The sequence below is a fragment of the Callorhinus ursinus genome, unplaced genomic scaffold, assembly GCF_003265705.2.
Source record: "Callorhinus ursinus isolate GAN/ISIS: 27379988/994484 unplaced genomic scaffold, GSC_fseal_2.0 scaffold2, whole genome shotgun sequence".
In the NCBI taxonomy this organism is placed as follows: domain Eukaryota; kingdom Metazoa; phylum Chordata; class Mammalia; order Carnivora; family Otariidae; genus Callorhinus; species Callorhinus ursinus.
Window position 1 is genome coordinate 79,861,456 of NW_027397064.1, and position 23,666 is coordinate 79,885,121.

Genomic DNA, 23,666 nt, shown 5'->3' on the forward strand with positions numbered 1-23,666 from the left:
TTATTGCAACATTTTGACTGGTGTTTATAAGAAACCTTTCAATTTACTTACTTTCACTGAAGGATCCAAAAAAATTCAAAATTTACTTGAAAGGGGAGTAACTTCTTGGAAGCATCTTCTGACCAGATTTGGCTTTAGCTAAAATTACACACTTCTATTATTCTTGTTTTTGCATCTGGTGTATGTATATCTGATGGACACTGATGATTTTCCTCTCAGAAAAGTCCCTCTAAATATCCACTTGAATTTCAGTGCTCAGTGACAAGGAAGAACATCACAGAAAAACCAGTCACAGGGGGAGCAGGGAGTTGGGGTCCCCTAGATGAGGCTGGAAAGGGCAAAGATCTAGGAGAAATAGATCAACAAAGACCGCGGATATAAACAGTCAGTCTCAGGGACATCGGCCATGCTGCTTCGTTAAGTTGGCCAAACTACAGGCTCTGAACTGATCAAGTACTGTCCCTGTTTTGTTCCTGACTGTGGCTATAACAACCTGCCCCCTCACCCTAGTGATGTTATGGTGCTAACAAAACCAGTGTGCCCAACTCCCGTGCAGGCCCTTTACTTCACTCTGTATACCTGAAACGAATCTTATACTGTATGTTAACTAACTGGAATTTAAATAAAAACTTCTTTTTAAAGTACTATGTTTTGATGAAGTTCTATTCAATTTCCTTTTAGTCTCTTTCTGTGTCTTATATAAATATATATTTTTCATCTCTATCTGTTTTATATCTATGTATATAAATATATATGTATATGAGATATATATGAACAAAAGCATAGGGACACATTTCTTTGTATACATATACAAACATGATTGGGATCATGTGCCATATAATAATTTTGTGGTCTATGTTGACAAACAGTATGGTATTTAAAATTCTTCAAAATCAACATGCTTAATGATTATTTAATGCTTTATGGAATATATGTACTGTAATTCACCTATTTTTGGATATTTAGGCAATTCCAACTTTCTTCAGTATTATAAGTAATAGTGTGATGAAACTTGTAGTTTTAAGAGTATCTGAATCCCAGATTATTTCTTCATGAGGGATACTGAAAAGTAGAATCACTAAGTAAAAACACAACTTTTAAGGCTCTGTATACTTACAGTCAAGTTGTATTCCTAATACATGCCCTTAATTTTCAAATAGGAGAGTACCAGAATCAATCTCTGCATATAGTATTATTGTTATAAGTCCCTTACAATTTTTGGTTAAAATGCATATTGATATTTCAAGACTGAGTTTAAACTTTTTTTCATGTTTTTCCACTTCATGCCATCTTCCATAGCACCATGTCCCATCATTTTGCTTCTTTTAGTTGGCTTCTATTATGTGATTAAATTTTTACTATAATCTTAGTATCTCTACCTTTGGCTGATTATTATGTAGCCTTGAAATTACCAAGCCAACATTTATGCCTATTTTTGTGACATGGGGACATTGGATGTCATGTGTTTTATGGAAGCAGTGCTGGGTGAGTTGTCTTTGCCTGTCCTAGCCCCACCAAGCTGGCCCCAGCAGGCTCAGTCCTTCCAGAGCCATGGAACCAGTGGGCACCGAATGGATATAGTGTCTGTAGGCACATTCCTAATAGAGGTAGGGTTGGTCTAGCAATGGCTCATACTGAGGCCTTCCCATCCATGTGGGGTCAGGCAATCCCAACTGATATTCTGAATAGAGTCCTGGCCTCCGTTCTCTCTGCTGCATTTCCTCCATGTGGAAGGTGAATGCACTCAGTGTTCTGGGGTTTACTCTGGACCTGTCGCCAGTAGGCCAGGAGTCTCTTCTTGACTTGGCTTCTACCTATCTAATCTCTAGTGTATAACCCTGCTCCCTAATAAGAACTACCACCTTGTAGAAGTCTCAAAGTCCTCTCTTTTCTGCCTGGAACCCATTCCTGCCTGGGATGGACTTGAGTTTGGCTCCCATCCTTTGGACTTGTCATTTTGGACTCTGCATGCTCCCATTTACCCCACTGTACAATTCCATATATTTCCATTCTCTTTCTTTGTCTCCTTCCCTACAGCTCTTTCCTCTCTTCCCTTTGCAAGATTGGGTGTGTCTACACCTGAGCTGTCTGCATGGTGTGGAGCTGCGCTGCTGCTGGGGACTCAGATCTGGGTTTCAAGCTCTAGCTTCTAAAAAGTGTGATCTGGACAAGGTATTTAAATTTTCTGCATCACAACTCGTTAGTCTGTAAAGTGGAGATTCATTATTTAAATTAACATCTATTCATTACTTAAGGCAACATTTACTGAGCGCATACATGTGGGGTAAGTGACCTTTGGCCTTTGACTTCAAGAATCACACCTCTTGAAGTCAGCCAGTTCTTTCTACATAATGACAGTACACCTCCCATTTGACTTATTTTATCTTACTTATAATTTGCCCCATATGTTCAAGAATATTCCAACATTCCTTTAGAATTATATCCTATTTTACTAATAGCAGTGAAATTTCAATTCAGTGGAGAATATCTATAATTCATTATCGCAATGTAACACCCTACTCCTCCTCACAATACCAGGCTGAGAGAACCTAAATGTTTCCAGAAATGTGGCTGGCTTATTAAGCTGACTTTTAAAAAATTAAATATAACTGTTAGAATATAAACATTCTTTTGGCTGGAAATTCTAAACATCTCCTATAAGAATATAACATTACAAAATAAGTTAAATTCTTCTTGATTCAAGCCATGAAGAAAATAATCTCTAGCCTCCATGTAGCTTAAGCTTAAGTGTGCATGCACGTGTGTGTGTGCATGTGTGAGTGTGTGTGTGAGTGTGTGAGTGTGTGTGTGTGTGTGTTTTAATAGAGTTCTAGCTGTATTTAGCATTATTCCCACATTGCCAACAGAATATTTGTGCTATATTATTTGTAGGGGAAAACATATATCTAGTGGGCTGAAATGGGGAATAATAGGCAGTAAAACCATGCTGAATAGAGTCTAGAATTCAAGTTGGATCTTTCTGAATATTGGCTTAAAAAAAAAGAATGTGGATCAAATGTAGGCACATTTTTTTCCTAATAAATATATGTGTGTATATGTCTCTATGTAAGCATGTGTAAATAACAATGTGTGTATATACTGTTTTTGTTTTTGTTTTTTCTGGATCAGCTTACCTCTGCAAAGACTAGAGGCGCAAATCTTATATATATTTTTTGAAATGATTAAACAAAAATGAGGCTGATTTATAAACCTGCCAATATCATGGCATCCTAGAATGTGATGTTTTTCTAATCTGGAGATTGATGACCCTTTGAAGTGATTCAGTATACCATGCCTTGTTCAATTTTTGTTTCAGAAAATAAAGTAAGAACCTAGTTGTTCTTTTTTTTTTTTAATGATACTGCTTTTCAATCTTTTTATGGGATTCCTATATTGATTTGCATTTTAAAATGTTTTCCCCATCTGAATCTCTTGCCATTCTGAATTATTCCAAAGGTCTTAGTGATTAAGATGGAAACCTCGGTGAATTTTAAAGAAATATTTTTTTATTTACAAATTTCAAACAAAGCGTTATTTACCATAATGAACAGTCAGGTCTGAATAGTGCATTTTTGCATTAATCTTTAATGCTTTTATAGGTGACTTAGAGCTAAAAGTCCCAAGCCTTGAGACCTTCATCTACATACCCAGCCCTGACCCACCTTCCTCTCTGTTCCTTGCCTGTTCTTTCCTCCTGGGTTTAGCATCCAGTGATATTACAGGAAGAGAGGCAAGGTTGGGGTGACTGGGGGCGGGAGGGGAAGAGATGGTTAGTTGGCCAACAATCATTTATTGAATGCCTGTTATGTGCCAGACACTACTCTGGATCCTAGAGATGCAGCAGTGGATAAAAGAGGCAGTCTCCGTTCTCCAGCAGCTGACTTCTGCTCTTCTTAACCAGAAAAGTGGGGGCAAGATGCAGGACATCTTTAGCATGAGAACTTTGCTGCTCCTATTCTTATTTGAATTTTGAATGGAAGATGATACTCGGCGTTTATTGTCTGTCTCTGTTGTGTCTGAGGCAGTGTGCTAGAGGCTTTCCCTATAGGTTATAACTGAACACATTCAACATAAAAATTATAACTGAGGTAAAAAACCAGCCCCTCTATTTGAGGGACTCTAATCTCTCCAGTAATAGTGATGGCAATGTGCTCACATTACCTTAAAATTTTCTCATGTCTTCCAAAAATATGAACGAGTGAATATGTGTTTAATATTTAGTGTCACCATGAAAGTTAGTGAGGTTTTGTTTGCTAATGTCAAGAATATAAAATTCAAGGCTTTAATAAAAGTTCCATGAATATGTAAGTTACTTATTTTTTTCAGCATGTAATTGAATGCCATTTATATATGAGGTATGGTAGTGGAGACTTCTGATAACAAATTTAGTCTGAGTGGATTATTTCAAATAGCTTAAATATGCAAAAATAATTTTCTACTAATCATATGTATAGTAGTTACTTTTATTTTATTATGTTATGTTAATCACCATACATCATTAGTTTTTGATGTAGTGTTCCGTGATTCATTGTTTGCGTGTAACACCCAGTGTTCCATGCAGAACGTGCCCTCTTTAATACCCATCACCAGGCTAACCCATCCCCCCACCCCCCTCCCCTCCAGAACCCTCAGTTTGTTTCTCAGGGTCCACAGTTTCTCATGGTTTATCTCCCCCTCCGATTTCCCCCCCTTCATTTTTCCCTTCCTACTATCTTTTCCTTTTTTTTTAACATATAATGTATTATTTGCTTCAGAGGTACAGGTCTGTGATTCATCAGTCTTACACAATTCACAGCACTCACCATAGCACATACCCTCCTCAATGTCTATCACCCAGCCACCCCATCCCTCCCACCCCCCACCACTTTTACAAAGAACAGCATGATGGCTTTTATTAACAGTCTCTATCCATGAAAGAATATCTACATATCTTACCAGTAGACAGATCATCACATTTATTGTGGATCTTTCAACTTAAGACACTTTGGGCCAAAGAAGGAAATATAATTTATTAAAATAGAATTGAAATCAGAACATGTTTTCTTTCTGAATTTCTAGAAATTGTATTTGGTAATTGACAGCTGTCTTAGTCCATTCAGGCTGCCATAACAAAATACAGCAGACTGGGTAGCTTATAAACAACAAGCATTTATTTCTTATAATTCTAAAGGCTGATAAGTCTAATATCAAGCACTGGTATGGTTGTCTTCTGGTGAGGACCCTCTTCTTGATTCATAGCTTGTACCTTCCCTTGGCGTCCTCACGTGGTGGAAAGGGGCAAGGGATCTATGTGGTGTCACTTTTACAGGGCACTAATTCCATTCATGAGAGCTCTACCCTCAGGTGCTAGTGACTTAGGCACCTCCCAAAGACCCTACCTCTTAATACTATCACGTTGGGTATTAGGCTTTCAATGTAAGAACTGGGGAGAAGGGACGCAACGTTAAGAGCATACCAACAACTATATTGCCTAACAAATAGACAATCACTTCTTTGGAGCAGATAAGGTGGGGCCCTGCATAGAATCTGAGAATGGGCTAAGGTTACAGCCTACCATCTCCTCTGACCAGATGATTGTCTATGCTCCCAGCCATGAGCTTGATGTGGGAGTAATAGGAAAGTAATCTAAGGATAATGGCAGCATAAGGGTCTCTTCTGGCTTCTGCTGAAATAACTTCACCATTATAATCTTAAAACAGAATCACCAGATGATAAAATAGATGTTGGGCAATAATGTCATTTTTGTAACGCTTTAAAATGGATGCTAACGTGAGGTTCACTTTGATGGGGAATTCATGTCATGTTGCAAATCTTTTGAAAAAAAGCATTATAACTCAATTCCTACAGATGCTCATTAAAACTTTTTGAAATTATAACATTATATGACTGTGAGATCCTTGGGCTCCCTGCAGACTTGCATCAAAATTGTGATATCTTTATTACTCTGTGTTTATTGTACATGAACACTTTCTAGCAGAGCTTGATCTTCCTGTTCACATTGAGATGTTTAAACAGGTAGAGTTGCTGGCAGTGTAAAACTACACTGAAAGGAGTGGCCCCATTGTTCTAAACATGAGCCTTCTACAAAATAAGGACCAAAATGTGAAAAGTTACCTTTACCCAGGGTAAACCTTTGGAGGCCTATGAACCATCTTGGTATATTTATAGGTAGACAGCAAGCTCTCAGTAAAGGTTGCTGAGTGATTGAACAATGTGTGGAGCACTTTGCACCTAATAGTGTTCCAAAAGTGATCTTCTCCCCAAATGATTCTCCAGCAGAAAAGGATATGATACGGTTCTTTTCCTAAAAGCATTTATAATCCATGTGAGAAGTTAACAAGCAGTAATTTAAGAGTATATTAGAAGTTAACAGACCATCAGAAGGAAGATAACATAGGACAGATGGATTTCACCTCTGAGACATGTGTAGAGGGTATATTCATTTAGTCTTGGGTAAGTGGCCATCACTGAACAAAATGAAATGGATAAAATTAAATACAAAGCTGATGAAAAAACAACCTCATTTTTTTGGCTTATTTTGTGTCAAGTCCTGAGGTAGCTACTTCACAAACATTTTATTAAATCCTTACAAGAATCCCAATAAGCGCAGTCATCCTATTTTACAGATGATGACACTGAGGATTGGAGAAGTAATTGTTGCACATCAAAAGCTAGAGGGTGGCAGAAGTGCAATTTGATTTGATGTCTGTTTTAGATTAATATGCTCTGCTGTTTTCCTAGGGTCTAGTGAGATTTTTGTTTACTGAAACTTAAAATGTTTCAGTAATGGGGACAAACAAACTGATGGGGAATTAGGGATTCTTGCCAATCAATGAGCACCCTATGAATTAGAAGAATAAGACATGTTTGAAAGCTCCCTGAGGCCCAGAACTATAACTATTTTTTGAGGGGTATTATTATTATTATTTTGGCAGATCTTTGAACACCCTGACAATGAAGTAGTTGATTGACTAAGGAGTTGTGAGGGTTGCAAAGAAGGAATAGAGGTAATAATAGAGACATTTCCTGCCTTTCTATTATACAATGACCTTGGCAAGGAAAGTTTTTAAAAAACACGTTTGATGGAATACTGTTCATTAAGGCCAAATCATGCTGGTCCAAGGTACTAAAGGAATCCAATGTATCTTTAAATTTTCCTTGTATCAAGTATGAGGTTGGGAGGCAAGGAAAGTAGAAAGAGAATTTTAAATGCATTTAGGACAATTCTGGAAAAGTAAGTACTAGTTTGTGCGTTTATCTTTTATGACTGGATGAGTCAGTAAAATTCTCAAAAAAATTAGTGATTGTTCAAGTATAGTTTCGAAATGTTAAAAGAAGGGGTGTGGAAGGAGGCCTAAAGTATACTTATTTTTGGCACAAAATGCTTCCAGGTGGTTGGTGTTGTTGATTGCAATGGAGTTCCCATCTTCAAAGTCCCAATAATGGGTTTCCTAGGGGAAGACAAAGGCTAGGATTCCATTCTCTTAGACACGTGAGCTCTGGTGGTGGCTGAGGAAAGTGGTCATTATTCTTTGCAGCATGATTGCGGTTGCTGAGAATCAAAGTTCATTCCAAGCTAGTAGTCTGTCCCAAGTTGACATACTGAACTTGTAAGGGTATAGTGAAAAAAGAAAGAAGATGGGAAAATGCTGGAGGCATTTCAGCTTTTATTGAATGATATACTAATCCCATGCAAATTTGTATTTTTTTTTAAATCACAAACTTGAGGACCCATCATAATGAGATAGCAGTCCCATTCCTTTTGAATGATGTAAGTATATTTCCACTTAAAATAATAATACTCTGTTCCCAACAGCCTCTTTCATATATTAACCTCTATCATTGTTACCTTTGAATAGTTCTGCAACCTCCCGTGGTGCAAATGTCTCTGTTTAACTAACACTCTTTATTTTATTACATTCAAAATGTACTTGTGAAAATGGAAGTGCTTTGTATTGCTGTTATAACTCCAACAATGTGATTATTTAGCACTTTTCAGAGACTGATTTCCTCGTTAGTATTTATACAGCCCCATGTACCTGCTATGAGCATTAGAAAGGTGCAAACAGCATTGGAAGGTTGGAATTTTTTAGCATGTTTTAGAGCAAGAATGACAAGGACTAATAGTAAGAGAAGAACAAAAAGGAAGTTGTCTAAAAAGTGACATTTTTAGGCTCTTGTTAACAAACCCTCTGAACATATGTGGAACATAATCAGAATAATCACCCACTACATCTGAAAACCACATTCTGGTTGAAGAAATCAAGGCCTATCCATTCTGAAGGCTCAGTGTTGTCTGATGTTTTAGCAGATGACAAAAACTTTGTTCACAATATCCAAATGCTCATAGAACACCAAACAGAAGTGTGTTTAGATGAGGACATATTTCCTAGGTACCACCCATGGATCCATCCTTAAAAATTTCCAGCTCCTAAACTTGTGAGTTTATTTCACATAATATTTCACATAAATACTTCAAAAGAAGAAATTACTTACCAACTGAGTTACCCCTATAGAAATTTCTGACTTAGATTTTCCTGGAAGGCAGGATCAAAGGTAACCAAGAATGACTTGGTTATAGTAGTGTCTACAACCTGGGATCCTTGATCAAAACCTGATGAAACTTTGCAGGTTCACATTTCCAATTTTCTCTGTATTTAGAGGCCAAGGTAGGCTGAAAAGTCCCTCTATGGTATGTTTTTTGCACTCCATTTACCATATATATTTTCTAGCCTTGAGAACATTAAGTGAGGCCCACTAACCCTTGACTCAGTGCTAATGTGAGACAAGCAGAGACAAGCAAAGTATTTTGGTGGTTCAGAGATAGGTCTTCATAAGCAGAACTATAGCCTCTGGCATTATGATTCTGAGCTTTTCTTGCTGCTTGATCTCTGACTGATATACAGTCAGGGAATGGTTAACAAACTATAATTCATCAACACAATGGAATATTCCACAGTCTTTACCAATCATAACCAGAAAGGAAATGTAGAAACTTAACACTCTTTACAAAATGATTGAAAATCATATTGCAAATTGATATGGACACCATGGTAATAGCTTTGTATAGTATACATAGGAACTGGAAGGTAATAGGCAAAATTAAGAATAGAGGTAAAGTTGGTTTATTTGGGGATTAATTTTTGCTTTTTTTTTCAAAAGTTATGATAGTTCCATTATTTCTTCAGTATGTAATTTTTATACAAACAACCTACTGATGCTTGGTATAATTTGAGTAACTACAAAGAAGATGAGTTTCTAAAATGTGTATGCTTGGGAACAGCATTATAGCTGAAAGATTTGAATTGGGTCAAACTCAAAAAAGTTAATTGGGTTTAAAGTGATTACATCTTATGTACATGGCTGTAATAAACCATTTTTAAGGAAGAGAACTGAATTAAGTAATACCTTGCTTCCCGAACTGTCATGATTATCTTTCTGTTCTGAAAGAAGTAGCCAGCTATCTTTACTATGGGAACTTAAGCATAACAAGGGAGGGAGCACTGGAAAATAATATTTGCTCAGCAGCTGGCAAATGAATAAATTGGCTATATTTATTGGCCTTTCTGATAGTATTTTCTCCAAAGAAAAGTTAGATGGACTACAATTAAGTTGGAACCTTAGTATAGGATTTCATGATTCGAAGTGACCTTAGATATCACCTGTTCAAGTAGTTTTACAAATTCTAGAACTCCAGTGGAACCCCAATATAGGAACCAGCTCTAAGAAGAGCTACTTTTGTCGAAGCATGGGAGCTATGCCAACTCTCTTCCACCAGGGTGACCATTGAGACTGTCTCTTGCCTCCTAGATAATCCCGGTCCTTCTGGTTCCTGACATGGGATGACAATGGCCTGAGATCCATTTCTAGATGAAAATCTGGGTCTCCTGACACCCACCCAATGGTCTTTCTATGAAACCAGTGGTTTTCAGACCTCTTGTAGATCTGTAGGATGCAGTGGATTGGTCTCTCTGGCTGACAGAGGAAAGCAGTACTGGAAGGGGGAGATGGAGCAAGGATCAGGCTCCTTTATCCCATCTGACCAGAGCATCCCCACTTTTACCTTTGTATATAGTGTGGTTAATTTTAATATTCTTCCGGGGAAAAGCATTCCATTGCCAAAAAGGAAAAGAGGAAGGAAGGAAGGAAAGTAGGAAGGAAGACTACCACAGGACTATCTTTCTTTGCTTTATTTTCTTTTTTCTAAATGGATTAATTTTAAAGTGCCTATGTCTTTTTATCTCTGATTTCAGAGGTGAAAATGGAGAGATACACACATACACAAACAAAAGCATTTTAGAAAGAAAAAATCACAAAGTAATGGAAGCTGGATGGTGGAGCAAAATTCCTGACTAGAAAGTGGATGCTTAGCAACCAGCACCACAATGTTTCTGGCCTGGCCACATGGATTGATTTTCTTTTTTAAAACTCTGATAATAGCTGGAGACTATCCTGTGGTCTGGATCAGTGATTCCCTGTGTGTCTTTGTGAGGTTATTTTGTTTGACAGGCAGCAGTCAACTTGTCTTTACTTCACCTCTATGTAGGGAGGACACTTTGGATCACTTGCCAAGTCTTTTTGGACCAGCACAGAATGGTGGGCCACAGGTTGTGAATAGCTGTTCTGGAAAGCAGAAGTCCATAACCAACAGCTTTCTTAAATGGAGAAGGATGGGCTGCTGATGGGCGGAAAAGACCGATTGCACAGTTCAAAGATACAGGGAAAAGAATTAGATGTTGAAGTGGTTTATCGGAAGAGGGGGAAAAGTGAGGTGTTGAGCTATGAGATGCAGAGGAAAGCATGCCCTCACCACTCTGATGGGAAAACAATGTTGTACGTGTTTAGACTCCACTCTAAATAAAATCATTGGTAATTTTCCTATGTAAAGAATGGAGAGCCTGACATCTTTACTGTACTTGGAAAACCAACATCATGAAAACAACAGTGATACCACAGCACACATGTGTGGGTTATTCCCATTGATCTCTAATATGAAAGTTTTTTTCAAATCTATAAGTTCGGAAAATCTAGTTGAGTAGAAGAATTTTAAAAGTGTTATAGTAAACACTAGCAAACTAGAAAGGTTTGGTTAGGTTTGCAGATAGTATATCATGCCAATGAAAGTTCCTTGTGTATTTGTGACTATCTTGCACGCTTGCTTATATGTTTGATAACTTGACTGTTCATCTGATTTAGCAGAGGAAATCTTGCACTGTTTTAGACCTCCTAACAGTTTAAACATACTAAATAACCCCAAGAAATCGTCATTCTATCATTCAAAGCCATCCAGAAAGTAGCCTTTATCTTGACCAGGTTTTGAGTGCTTGGAGACAGCATGGAAGATGGTTATGAAAAGGAAATTTCTCCATTTCCTATCTTCCTGTATCCCTTTTTGCCAGGCAGTCTTCGCTAGCCCCACATTCATCAGGACCTATGCTCTTTCCCTCTCCTGGGGTGTTCTGGGGGGCATTCCCCCAGGATTGTGAGCAGTTCTGCTTCCCCAGGTGCCTGGGGATCTCCACTTCCTCCTGCATTGTGCAAAGTTGTTGCCCTTCAATCATTTGGCTTCTTGGCTTGCTTTGTGTGTGGGGGTGTGTTTTTCCTGTTTTCTAACTTGCATTTTGTTTGGTAGGGTGGGAATATCTTTGTCCAGATGGTCCCCATCCCAGGACATTTTGCAGAGTATCTGTGAGCCAGAAACCACCGGGGATTTTTTTTTTCTTTTGACTCAAGAAGGTCCCTCAGTTCGCTTCATGTTGCCAATTCTTCTTGTAAATCTCAAGGCATGTTCCTTTTGCAAAACAACTCTCTGAAAACACACACACCCATACACATGCACACACATAGTTTTATTGGTTAAAAAATTAGTCTGTGGCAAATTCTTGCTAAAAAGGGATAAGTTTTCTCTCTTCAAAGAGGCTGGCAAACTTTTCCCTTTCATGATTTTGCTTTTTAAGCAAAACCATTAACTCCCCAAAATGCTCTTAGAGCACATGTCCTGTGTGGACACCCTACAGAAGCTGATCCTCAAGACACAATGTCAGCCTACCCACCTCCCACCTTTCCCTCCCAGAACAAACCTGAATCCTTTTGAAACAAGTCACGTGGAATAAGCCAGATTGCAAATGAAAGCCGTACGGTCCATTGGAGGCAGCATAATTTGTGTTTATTATGCTCTTTCAAGTGATGCTGTATTCCCCTTTGTCTCATTTTCTTGTTGCACAGTAGACATCTGCTCATGACTGAAATGCCTTAGAAGAACTTGATCCCTTTGAGCTTGGAGAGGTAAGGGTGGAACAGGGGCCACTTCGTCTAAATAGTGCCTAAAACCCTCACCATCTGATAACCTTTTGCAGAACAATCTTTCTTCTCCCTCTTCTTTAGCATAGCACACCGTCCTCCCACTTGCCTTCCAGTGTGCAGGATCCATCTATGTAAAGGATGTTGTGTTGGATGCTGACTCCTGATGAGGGTTTTTAAACACTTTAACATGTGGCATCATTGTTATACTGTCATTGCTGTCTTGGAATTTATTCTCGGCTCTGAGAAAGGCTTTTAGCCATGTGTCAGGCAGCACGTCGGCAGAAGTTGCCAACAAGCACAATTTATATTCAGCCTTTTGGGGCTGAGAGAGTACTGCCTCAGGCTGCTTGAGATCTGAAAGCGGCTAGAACCACCGCTGGCAGTCTAGGACCTACGTCTGCCCTTGGTCAGGCAAATAATTTTATTTGTAGGATTACAGACATTTTCAGGGGCGTATTCCTAAGCTGTTTTCCCTGATGGAGGATAAGAAAGTAGCCTGGCTCTCTCACCCATTGCCCTATTCCTCCCCATATTTGCACTTACTTTCCCTCCCAGAGTACAGTGGCATTAAGGAAAAAAAGTCAATCCCAAGTTGCCCAACTCTAAATTGAAGTGAGACAGAACTGCTAAGGTTTGTCTATTGGGATGTTTATTGCAAGATAGTTTGTAAACAGGGAATTGGATTAAAAAACACGGTGCATCTCATTCAATGCATTGGTTCTTCTTCAATGGAATACTCCATAGACACGAAACAGAGTCTTAATTCCATGTTAATAAAAACTTGATAATCAAAAAAGCAAGTGATCAACCTAAATGTTCATCAGCTGATGAGAGGATAAATAAAATGTGGTATGTCTGTACAACAGAATATTATTTGGTCTAAAAATGGAATAAAGTACTGATACTGATACATGCTACAACATGGATAAAACTTGGAGACATGTTAAGTGAAGGAAGACAGCCACAAAAGGCCATATACATACTATTCCATTGATACGAAATGTCCATAACAGACAAATTCGTAGAGACAGAAAGTAGTGATTTCCAGGGCCTAGCCAAAGGAGGGAATTGGGAGTGACTACTAATGGATATTAAGTTTTTGGAGTGGTGAAAATTTTCTGCAGTTAGATGGCTGCAAACTCTAAATATACTAAAAAAAAAAACCTATATTGTACACTTTAAAACTATATTGTACACTATGTAAATTATACCTCAATAAAGCTATTATTTTTAAAAGAGACTAAAAGAACAAAAAAGAAAAAAAAGCAAGTTACCTAACTCCATGCATTTATGATCTTGTTTCTGTAAAAACAAGATAAAGTGTATACTAATATATTTATTTAAATGTATATATTAAATATTAATTAAAAGGAATTAAATATATTAACTGTATATGTATATATACTTATATATTTAATATATATTATTTTATATTATATTATATATATAATATATATGTAAATATATATATATTTAAAAACCAGAATGATACAGTTACCCCTATGGATGAAATTATAAGAATTTTGCATTTTCCAATTCTTTGTACTTACTGTATTTTTTCTAATTACAAAAATTATGCTGGTTAGTTTTATAAAACTTTGAAGATGAATGTCATTTATAAATGTGAGAAAGAGGGGATAAATGATGGCTGCTTTAGACATATTTTAAAATGTTTCACTTTTGCTTAAAGAGACACTGTGGGCCTAGAAATGGAGCACCAAAAGGGAATCTTAAAATATGGTACTATGTACCAGAAAGGTTAATTTCTCGTTCCTCTACTTCCATTTCCTTCCACTCAGAAAACAGTATCATGTTAAGCATATTTTTTTAACTTGTTTCTTTTTGTGAGCTAGAGAGAGAGAGAGAGAGAGAGAGAGAGAGAGAGAGAGATCTCGAGTGGGGCAGGGGCAGAGGGAGAAAGAGAGAGAATCTTAAGCAGGCTCCATACCCAACTTGGGGTTTGAATCTCAATGACCCTGAGATCATGACCTGAGCTGAAATCGAGAGTCAGACGCTTGACTGACTGAGCCACCCAGCCACCCCTAGTATCACATTAAGCATATTGTTCTGAGTTTATGACAGAGATAACATGAGGTAGGAAGTAATTTAACATTTATTGAGTGTACCTGGTTGCCAGGAATTCTGAAAGAGCACTACACTGTCAATTACATGAACAAATGTACTCTATGGCTGGAGTTGGTTATATTCAAGACTTTCATTTCATTCTACCAGAGAGAACTTAAATAGTCATACCTAGCTGCAAGAGAGGCTGTAAAACAGTTTCTAGCTCGTTGGTCTTGGGCCTTTTAAGAGCTGTGATAGTTTAGGAGAAAGGAAGAATGGATTTGGGGAGAAACTAGCGGACTTCCATACCAGTTGTTCAGAGAATAGATTTCAAATGTAGTGAAACTATATATATGAAGAAAACTATCTTGAGCCAAAGAACAATTCTGAATTACTATGGGAGGTAATATAATTGTTGGAGCTCTTTGAAATTATGTAAACAACCCTTTGATTTGATAGTTGATAGATACTCATCTGCCCACAGGCAGGTGACTAAAGTAAATGACCCATAGAAATCATTTTGAGCCACATAATCATTAGTATGCTTGATCTTTGCTCTTTTTTATTTTAAACAGAGAAGATTCCTTGTAAGCAACTCAAGTTCTTGTTTACCTTTGAATCTAATTTTTGCCAAGTGGTGTCAGGGTGGCTTTTCTATAAAAAGAACTCATCATGTTAACTGTTATAATTCCTGTATTAGTTAATATAATTCCTGCATTAGTTAATGCTAGTTGTTATAATGAATAAATTCTCAAGTATCAGTATCTTAATAGAATAAAATTTATTTCTTGTTCAAGCAGTAGTGTAATATGAATGTTCAAATAGGCAACTTTCAATGTGGTGAGCCAGGGACCCATGCTCCTTCCTTCTTTTGACTCTACCAACTTTTAGATTTCTGTAGTCCTTAACTTCTAGCTAGTGGATGGGGAGAAAAAGAACCTGTAGGATAGAATGGGAGGTTTTTATGTCCCAGGCCTGGAAGTGGACTATAAAACTTTCACCCATAGCCCACTGGCCAGACAATAGCCACATGACCACATCTAACCAAAGGGAGGCTGAGATATGTAGTTCAGTTGCAGTCTCTTACTTAGGAGGAAGGAAAAGAGAGTTGGGGAACAATTAACCAGTTTCTGTCACAACTCTTTATCTCAAAGGAGATAAAATCTAAACTCTTTATCAAGGACTACAAGGTCATTTATGGTTTGTTCTGTTTACCTCTAGAGCTGCATCTTGTCTCTTGAACTCTATTCCATTTCAAGTCACTAAATCATAGAGATCCTGAGGTGTTGATAGTTCAGGTAATAATATTGTTTGCCAGTAGAACAGTAACTAGCAATTATTCAAATCTTTTGATCTTCTTATCTTTAGTCTCAAGAGACCAACCAGCTTTTATCAACACTTTTCCCACAAAAAAAAAAAAAAAAAAAGAAAAGAAAAAGAAAAAGTATTGTGGGCATTATTGCTTAACCCCTACTTGATGTTCTGAGGGATAAGTTGGGAGTTTTTTGTTTGTTTTTATTTTCATTTTTGTTTTTGCATCTAGTAAGTCTTAAAAACTAGGAGAGAAGGAGTTTCCATTACACACCTGGGAGAATTTGTTAGTTTCCTGAAGGACTTTCTGGTCTTTACCCTTTCATTTTTCCAGGTGAAGAATGGTTGAACTGGAGTGGTTAGATAGTGGTTCCCAAACACTGATGTATTTAAGAATCACTTGGGCAGTTTCTGAAAAAGATAATTTCAGCATCCCATCAGAGAATCTGATTCAATAAGACTGGTATGGCATCAAAGATACATATTTTTATGGTTCTAATGTAATGGTCCATGGACAGTGATCTGAGAAATATTCAGCTAGCAAGATAGAGAGTATAGAGTAGTGGACAAGAACACTGCTCAGACAGATTTATTCAGCTCTGTTATTGAATAGTTTTGCAATCTGGGGCAAGTTTCTTAAACTCTGTGAGTGGGTGGGGACCAATGAAATGCTACTAGAAGCTCCTGTTAATGCTCCACTTGCTTTGCTTCTAGAGGCCCCTTCCTGCGCCTTCAGTAGCCTTACCCTGCACTGCAGCTGGATTCCCATTCTAGCCAGCTACAGTATGTTTCTCAAGAAGGGCTAATGCCTTCATACATGAAGCCTCAGAAATTGGCTTTTAGAAGCAGGAAAGAGTTTAAGCTCAGAGAAGGAAGGAGTCAGGGGCCTAGTCATTTTCTTAAATCTTCCCTTTTAAACCCAAGTCCTTAGCTACCTGCAGACAAGGGAGCCACAAGTGTCATATAGCTGCTAAAAATTCAACACACTCATGGACTGCACAAAGAGATTTTAGAATTCATATAAACAAAGGGGAAGCTCACGCTCCACCTAAACAAGAGCTTTGACAATGTGAGCACATCCAAAGGCAAGTGAAAAAAATGGTATGAGGTCTAGAACCATGTCCCATGAGAAGGCATTCAGTCAAATTGGGAAGTTTAATTTTTCTGAAGAGAAGACTTGGTGGCAGTTCAGGGTGATGGTTCAAGAAGGGCACAGTGATTAATTTAAAATGCTCCAGGAGACAAAAAATTGTAAGAAGATCTAGATTTATTATTTGATGCCTTTTAGAGTAGAATGAGGACAAGGGTAGGAAACGGATCAGGGTGAAAATGTTTCCAAGCCCAGACATGTCCAGCTGTGGGAAAAGTAGAGGCTGGTGACCAGTTCCAGAGGTGGTTGTGAGAAGTCTTTCTCTTTCAGGATGTGTAGGGATTCCACCCACTGAACCATGACTCCGCCACTGCCAGCTAGGACCTTGACCGGAAGAATGAGAATGCTGCAGTTCAGTGGGTAGAAGAGGAGGAAAAGCATCAAGAAAACCAGTTCCCAAGTAGATCTTAGCCCATTCAGTAAAACCCACCTCATGGGGAGAGTGGCAAAGCATAATATGGGTCTAAGGTAGATTCTGACTTACTGACCTGGCCATTTAGCCACATGGAAAAACAGGATGACAGACAGCAAGACGGCCAGGTTCCTGGGGAGATCTGGCTCAGCTCACTAGGCTGGCCATATGACATGACAATGGCAGAGGCCAGAGCAACGTGACCAAATCAGTTCAGGTCTTAACTACCCAAAGGCATAGAAGCTGGAAGTAGAATAAAGTGATTCCTTTGGTGGAATCTTTTAATGCACAATAGCCCTACGCTCTGTGGTTTTGTCAGCAACCTGAAATCTACCCATTAATATTAGCAACCCTTTCTCTTGGTTTGTGAGCGGGGGTAGGTAGGGAGGGCATAGGATCTTTCCATTCCCCACTAAAATATTCATTCTACATAGAATGGGGTAATTTCTAAGGCACATACATGGTGACCTGGTCTGGTCTTTGGGCTCCAGAGAGAACTTGTAGTTTTTTCAACAGCATTGTCTGAACTAGGGGAGGGGGAATGCTGAACTGTGGGTGATCTTGCTGTCACACTGAGTTACAGCCAGAAGGAAAGAAGAGAGGGAGACAGGCTGCAGCTGGTTCTAGGTACATGCTTTTGTCTTGAGGGGGTTTGTCCTGGAGTATCTCTGGGTTCTGTCTCTTATTTCTTGTGACTGCACTTGAAGTTATCCATTCTGAATTCCAGAAACAAACAGGCTCAATTCTAGGAATTTTGGCATTTAGAATCATAGGATGTTACAGTTTTCAGAAATTATAGATCATCTTGTTTAGTCTCTGCAGTTTACTCACAAAACTGAGTCCCAGGAAGGTCAAGTAACTTGTCAAAGGTCAGAGAGCTAGTTATTGGAATAACTCAGATTGTAGTGTATGTTGTATAACACAAAGGTTAAGATTGGTTAAGAACACAGTTTCTGGAGACAGCCAGCCTGTAATCAAGTTACCAGGAACAACTCTTCCCCAAATAAGAAACTTCAGACAGTCAATTAACTCCTCCATTCCTCGGTGTCCTCATATGTGACAGAGGCTAATAGTGGTACCCGCTTCCCAGGTTGTCATGAGGCTTAAATCAGGTTAAATCATATAAAAGACTTTTAGAACAATACCTGACATTTAGTAAAACACTTAATAATGTAACCTATTACCATTAATTTTAGATCATAGTACTTTCACTCTGGGCATAAGATTTTAGGCCATCAAAAATAGTAATTCCTTCTGTATAAAAACACGTTCTGACTCTGAATAGTTTTTAGCCTCTCACTGACAACAGTCTAGACTCGGCTCCTTATCTCTCACCTAGATTATTGCAGGAGCTCCCTCATTGGTCCTCCTGCCTCCTTTCTCATTCTTTGTTCTAGTCATTATTTGTTACCTAACAAACTACACTAAAATGTTTGCTCACAATTTTTTGAGTCAGGAATTCAGAATTGCTCAGCCTGATGGCTTGTCTGTACTCCTTGCATTGTCACCTAGGCAGTTTGACTGAAGCCAGAGGATCTGCTTTCAAGATAGTTCACTCATATAGCTGGTAAGTTGGTACTGGCTCTTGGCTATGAGCTTATCCAGGGCTCTCATCTGGGGGCCTCACTTCATCTCCAAAAGTGCCTTTCCTTGGGGCTTTCAACAGCATGGTGGCTGGGTTACATGAATGAGTGTTCCAAAGCACCAGAAGTAGAAGCTGCCAGCTTCTGAATGCCTTGGTCCTGACAACTGGCAAAGCATCACTTTCATTACATTCTATTAATCCAAACAATTACAGAGCCTGCCCAGTTTCAAGGAGAGGAAAACTAGATCCTACCCTTCAATGAAAGGAGTGTCAAAAATTTGTAACTGGTCCTTAATATTCCATGTCCTTCTATAATCAATTATTTTCAGTGTATCATAAGCCAACATTAAAAAATGTAATCAAATCATGTCACTCCCCATTGCTTCACAACTCTTATAGGTCTACCCATCACACTCAGATCGTATGCAGCAGAACCCTTAGATGACTTTCTAACCTCATTTCCTTTGTCACCTTCTCTCAAATCGTATTCTCTGACACGCTATCTAAAACCATGTTACTTTCTACACCCTTGCCCCCATGATTTTTCCTTATGCACTTATCATTACCTGACTTATTTTATTTTTATTGATTTGTCTAACTCAGCCCCTAGAGTGTGAGTCCATGAGGGCAGGGGCTTGAGTCAATCGGTTATCTCCATTGCCTAGAACAGTGTCTGTCAATAGCACTGCTCCATAAATATTTGCTGAATTAATGAATGGTACATTTTGCACTGTTTTCTTTGATGGAAAAAAAGAAACAGCTACTTGACTTTCTGCCATACTTTCCGTCTTTTCCTAGAGAGGGAGTAGCCTTGGTGTCAGTCAAGTTTATTTACCTATGCAACATAAGGAAGGAAAGCAAGATGAAAGATACAATGCTTTTGGCCGGGGGAAGGATTGAAAATCAGTTGGCTAATATTAATGACAAGTCTCACTATTGACTTAGGTATTTAGGCCATATGTATGTAATAAGAAAGAAATGATACAATCTGTGCTCTCAAAGAGTTTAGAATTAGGACAATGTCAATGTGATGATGACTCAAGGGTGGCAGAAAGTCTAAATGAAATTATCAATGGTACTGAAATTAGACAAACTTGGACACCTTTCTCTAGGCATGTGACCTCATAATACACTGGCTTAACTTCTTTGAACCTTGTTTTTTTTCATCTGTGAAGTATAAATACTCATATTCTCTATAAACATTTCTCTGAGAATTAAATGTGTCACTCTATCTGTGGTGAGACTAAAATACATCTGAAAATTCTTTGTTACTCCTATTGAGATGTGGGGTCTATGTACCCTCCCCTTGAATTTGAATGGACTGTGTTTGCTTGGGCCTAAAGAGTATAACAGAAGTGATACTATGTGACCTCCAAAGTGAGGTCATAAATGGCCAGAGTTCCCATATAAGAAGTCTTGACTACTACCCTGAGGCCATCATACTAGAGTGGCCACATGTAGGCCTTCTGGCTGAATCCTGATTGTTTTTCACCACCTCAACTTGGGCAACCATTATGGGAATAAAGAAGCCATCTTGGGTGTGGATCCTTAAGCTATTCCAGTCCTCAGTTATTGAGTCATCCCCAACCTGAAAGTCACTTTGATCAAGGCCCCAAACAAGATAAACAGAGAAGAAATGTCCCTATGGTGTGCTTTCCCAATCCCTGACACACAGCATTCATGAGCCTGATAAATTATGGCAGTTATTTCAGGTCACTATGCTTAGGGGATGGTTTGTTACACAGTGAGAGATAACTGGAACAGAATGGAGACCATCCAACACAGTCCTTTTTATAAGGTAGGTGATCTATGTCCATCTCCTTCCTTCTAAATTCAATAGGATGTTAGAAAAGGGGTACATGCCTGTGGATTTTGTGGAGTGATGGGTTTTGAATTGGGGGTTTTATAGGTAGGGCAAGATTTCAATACGGAGATGAAAGGGTGTCATAGAAAGACATTCCAGGCAGGGAATGTAGGTGGGAGGAAGAGTGACTATGGCCAGAGACTTAGAGTAAGTCTTCGGATGACTCACTGTTAGAAATATGCAGTGGTCAACCCCAGCTTCTCAGACACGAGATAAAACTGCTCAGAAGGAGGCTTCCTCAGTGGCCACCTCCCTTATGCCAAGAAGTGAAATGCAGGGATGAGACCTTCCCACCAGGGCCCTGCTGCCCTCCAGGCCTAGTGCTCACCAGAAGTTAAGTCACAGAGATCGGAGGAATGCTGGGGTCCTTGGTTCTTACACTGTCCGTTTGCTTCTGGCTTGGTGAATTCTCTGTGCCTGCTTTTCTCTGCTCCCTTCTCTGGTCTAAATCTCAGGCTTTCTTCTTAGGCCATTTGCTTCATACTTATTTGCTTTGCTTACTACTTGAGACTTCTCCATCTCTCCAATGGCCCTACATGTCTTCTAACTATTTCCTCTGTAGGAATAGAAATAAAAATGCAATTTTGCCACTTCTCATACTTCAATGAAACATAGACATCTTTTAATAAGGGGATGTCTCTGAGTGTGTGTTTGTACTTACTACTCATGCTCATCTTTCTTTCAGGAGGGAAATTTATATTAAAAACAGTTTATTATTGGGGCACTTGGGTGGCTCAGATGGTTAAGTGTCTGCCTTCAGGTCAGGTCATAATCCCAAGGTCCTGGGATCGAGTCCCACATGGGGCTCCCTGCTCGGTGGGGAGCCTGCTTCTCCCTCTCTCTCTACTGCTTCCCCTGCTTGTGTTCTTTCTCTCTCTGTCAAATAAATAAATAAAATCCTTAAAAAAATAAAAGTTTATTAGACAATAGTCTTTTCAGAAGTGAGGACCATGACTGTTAGGTAAATTATGGATCCTATTTGGACAGCCCTCAAGTGTACATACACTGAATAAATGATGAGATACTACGGAAGAATTTTCAATTCTTAGTGTACAAGAATTCCTTTTCATTTCAGTGGGGAAGCAGAATTGCTAGGAGAACTGCCACCACCATGTTATGCTTGAATCTGAGAGTGGTATTGAGTACCCCAACCTTCTTCTCTTTCTCCACTAGGATGGAATCAGGAGTCTGAGATCCCCATTGGAACAGAATTCAGCACAACCTGATGGCAGAATTTTTGATCATGGCCTGATTAGTATTATTTATCATTATAACTGGATCAATTTCAAGGCTCTCCTCAGTTCACATGGACAAAATTTTCTTCATTTTGCCAACCTGATGATTTCTATCTAGAAACAGGACAGAAAGATTTTTCTTGGTGTGTCGAATCATTAAAATCTCGGTAACTCTTTTTTTTTTTTTTTTTTTAAAGATTTTATTGTTAAGTAAACTCTATACGCAATGTTGGGCTCAAACTTACAACCCTGAGATCAAGAGCTGCATGCTTTACCAACTGAGCCAATCAGGTGCCCCAAAATCTCAGTAACTCTTATGTTCCAAGAACAGACTAGCATAGTGCCACTGTATAGCCAACTCCATTTTTTAAAAATAATGCTTCTGTAAACTCAGTTGGTCCTTCTTCTACCCTTTGATAAAATCTTGGCTAAGCTCAGAATTTATCTTCTTATTTTTAGATAATAAAATGTTCTGTGGTCACTTTAGTTAGAAAAAAAAAACACAAACAAACCGAAAAGCTAGATTCAGTTCTTTTTCTAGTCCTAGTTTAGAGTAACCATCAAATGTAAGAACTTCACTCAAACGTAAAACTTTAGGCCTATGCAAGTAGAAAGCTAGTAGTGGGCAAGCAGGCTCAGTAGGAGGTACCAGAATGGCTGCTTCTATATTTCTCCATGTTGCATTCTTTCCCCTTTTCCCCCAGCTTGCTAACCATGGTTTCTGACCCTCATTCCCACGATGTCAGCTTGAAGTTGGGGAATGACTATGACAGAAAAGGGTCATAGAGGGAGAGGAGAGGTCTTGCATGACTAGAATACTATCAGCTGGTGCTGGAAACCTGCGGGGTACTTTTGGCTTTTTGGAGTACCCTCCCTCAACAATGAATGTATCACTGAGGATATTTTGCCTGCTGTGGTCCCTCACAAGTGAAGTACATTCTGACTGGTTGCCTATATTACCTTCCTCAGCTCTAGGCATCTGGTGATCTATCTCCAGCACATTTTTGTTGAGGTTTCCTTGCTCCTCTGGAAGGTCCTCATATTAATTTTCTATTGCCATGAAGTAAATTACTAAAAACCTAGTGGCTTAAAACAATGTAGATTTACTGTCTCACAGTTTCTGTCGATCAGAAGTCTAGGCACAGCCTAATTGAGTCCACCGCTCAGGGTCTCACTAGCCTGAAGTAGAGGTGTTGGCTAGAGTGGTGATCTCAAATGCTGTTAGGGGTCCTCTTCCAATTTCACATGGTTATTGGTAACATTTATTTCCTTGCATCTCTAGAACTCATGGAGGCTGCACCTTCCAGGCCTACAGCAGACTGTCTCTTTGATACTTTGTCATCTTTTAAAGGCTCATCTAATTAGGTCAGGATGAATCAGGAACTCTCTCCTTTGATTAACTCAGAGGATTAGTAGCCTAATCATGGTAGTGATATCCTATCATATTCCTGGGTCTTACTCAATGGAAGTGATTATACAAGGAGAGGGGATCATACAGGAGTGGACACAAGGGAGTGGAATCTTGAAGGTTTAGAATTCTGCCCATGATATCTCTCTTGGGAAGGGCCTATAGTTCCTCCACCCGCTCCGTCATCTCTCCTCTGACCCACATCTGCAATTCTCTTTCTGTTGGAACACAGTTACTTTCCATTTATAGCTCTCTACTCTTCTTCAACAGGCCACTTTAGCAAGGTATGGCCCTTTATATTTCTCATGTATGGCACAGTTTCCATTCACTATGT

At 38.8% G+C, this 23,666-nt stretch overlaps 1 long non-coding RNA gene across 2 annotated transcripts; it reads left to right on the forward strand.

Annotated features, from left to right (window-relative positions):
• Positions 1-18,713: 18,713 nt before the first annotated feature.
• On the forward strand, positions 18,714-22,100 carry LOC141374820 (uncharacterized). 2 transcript variants are annotated; one of them, XR_012381958.1, is made up of 2 exons: positions 18,714-18,807; positions 21,863-22,100. It is a non-coding gene; the product is annotated as an uncharacterized lncRNA (long non-coding RNA). The 2 variants fall into 2 exon arrangements; XR_012381957.1 differs by lacking the exon at positions 18,714-18,807 and adding an exon at positions 20,183-20,623.
• The last annotated feature ends 1,566 nt before the right edge of the window (positions 22,101-23,666 follow it).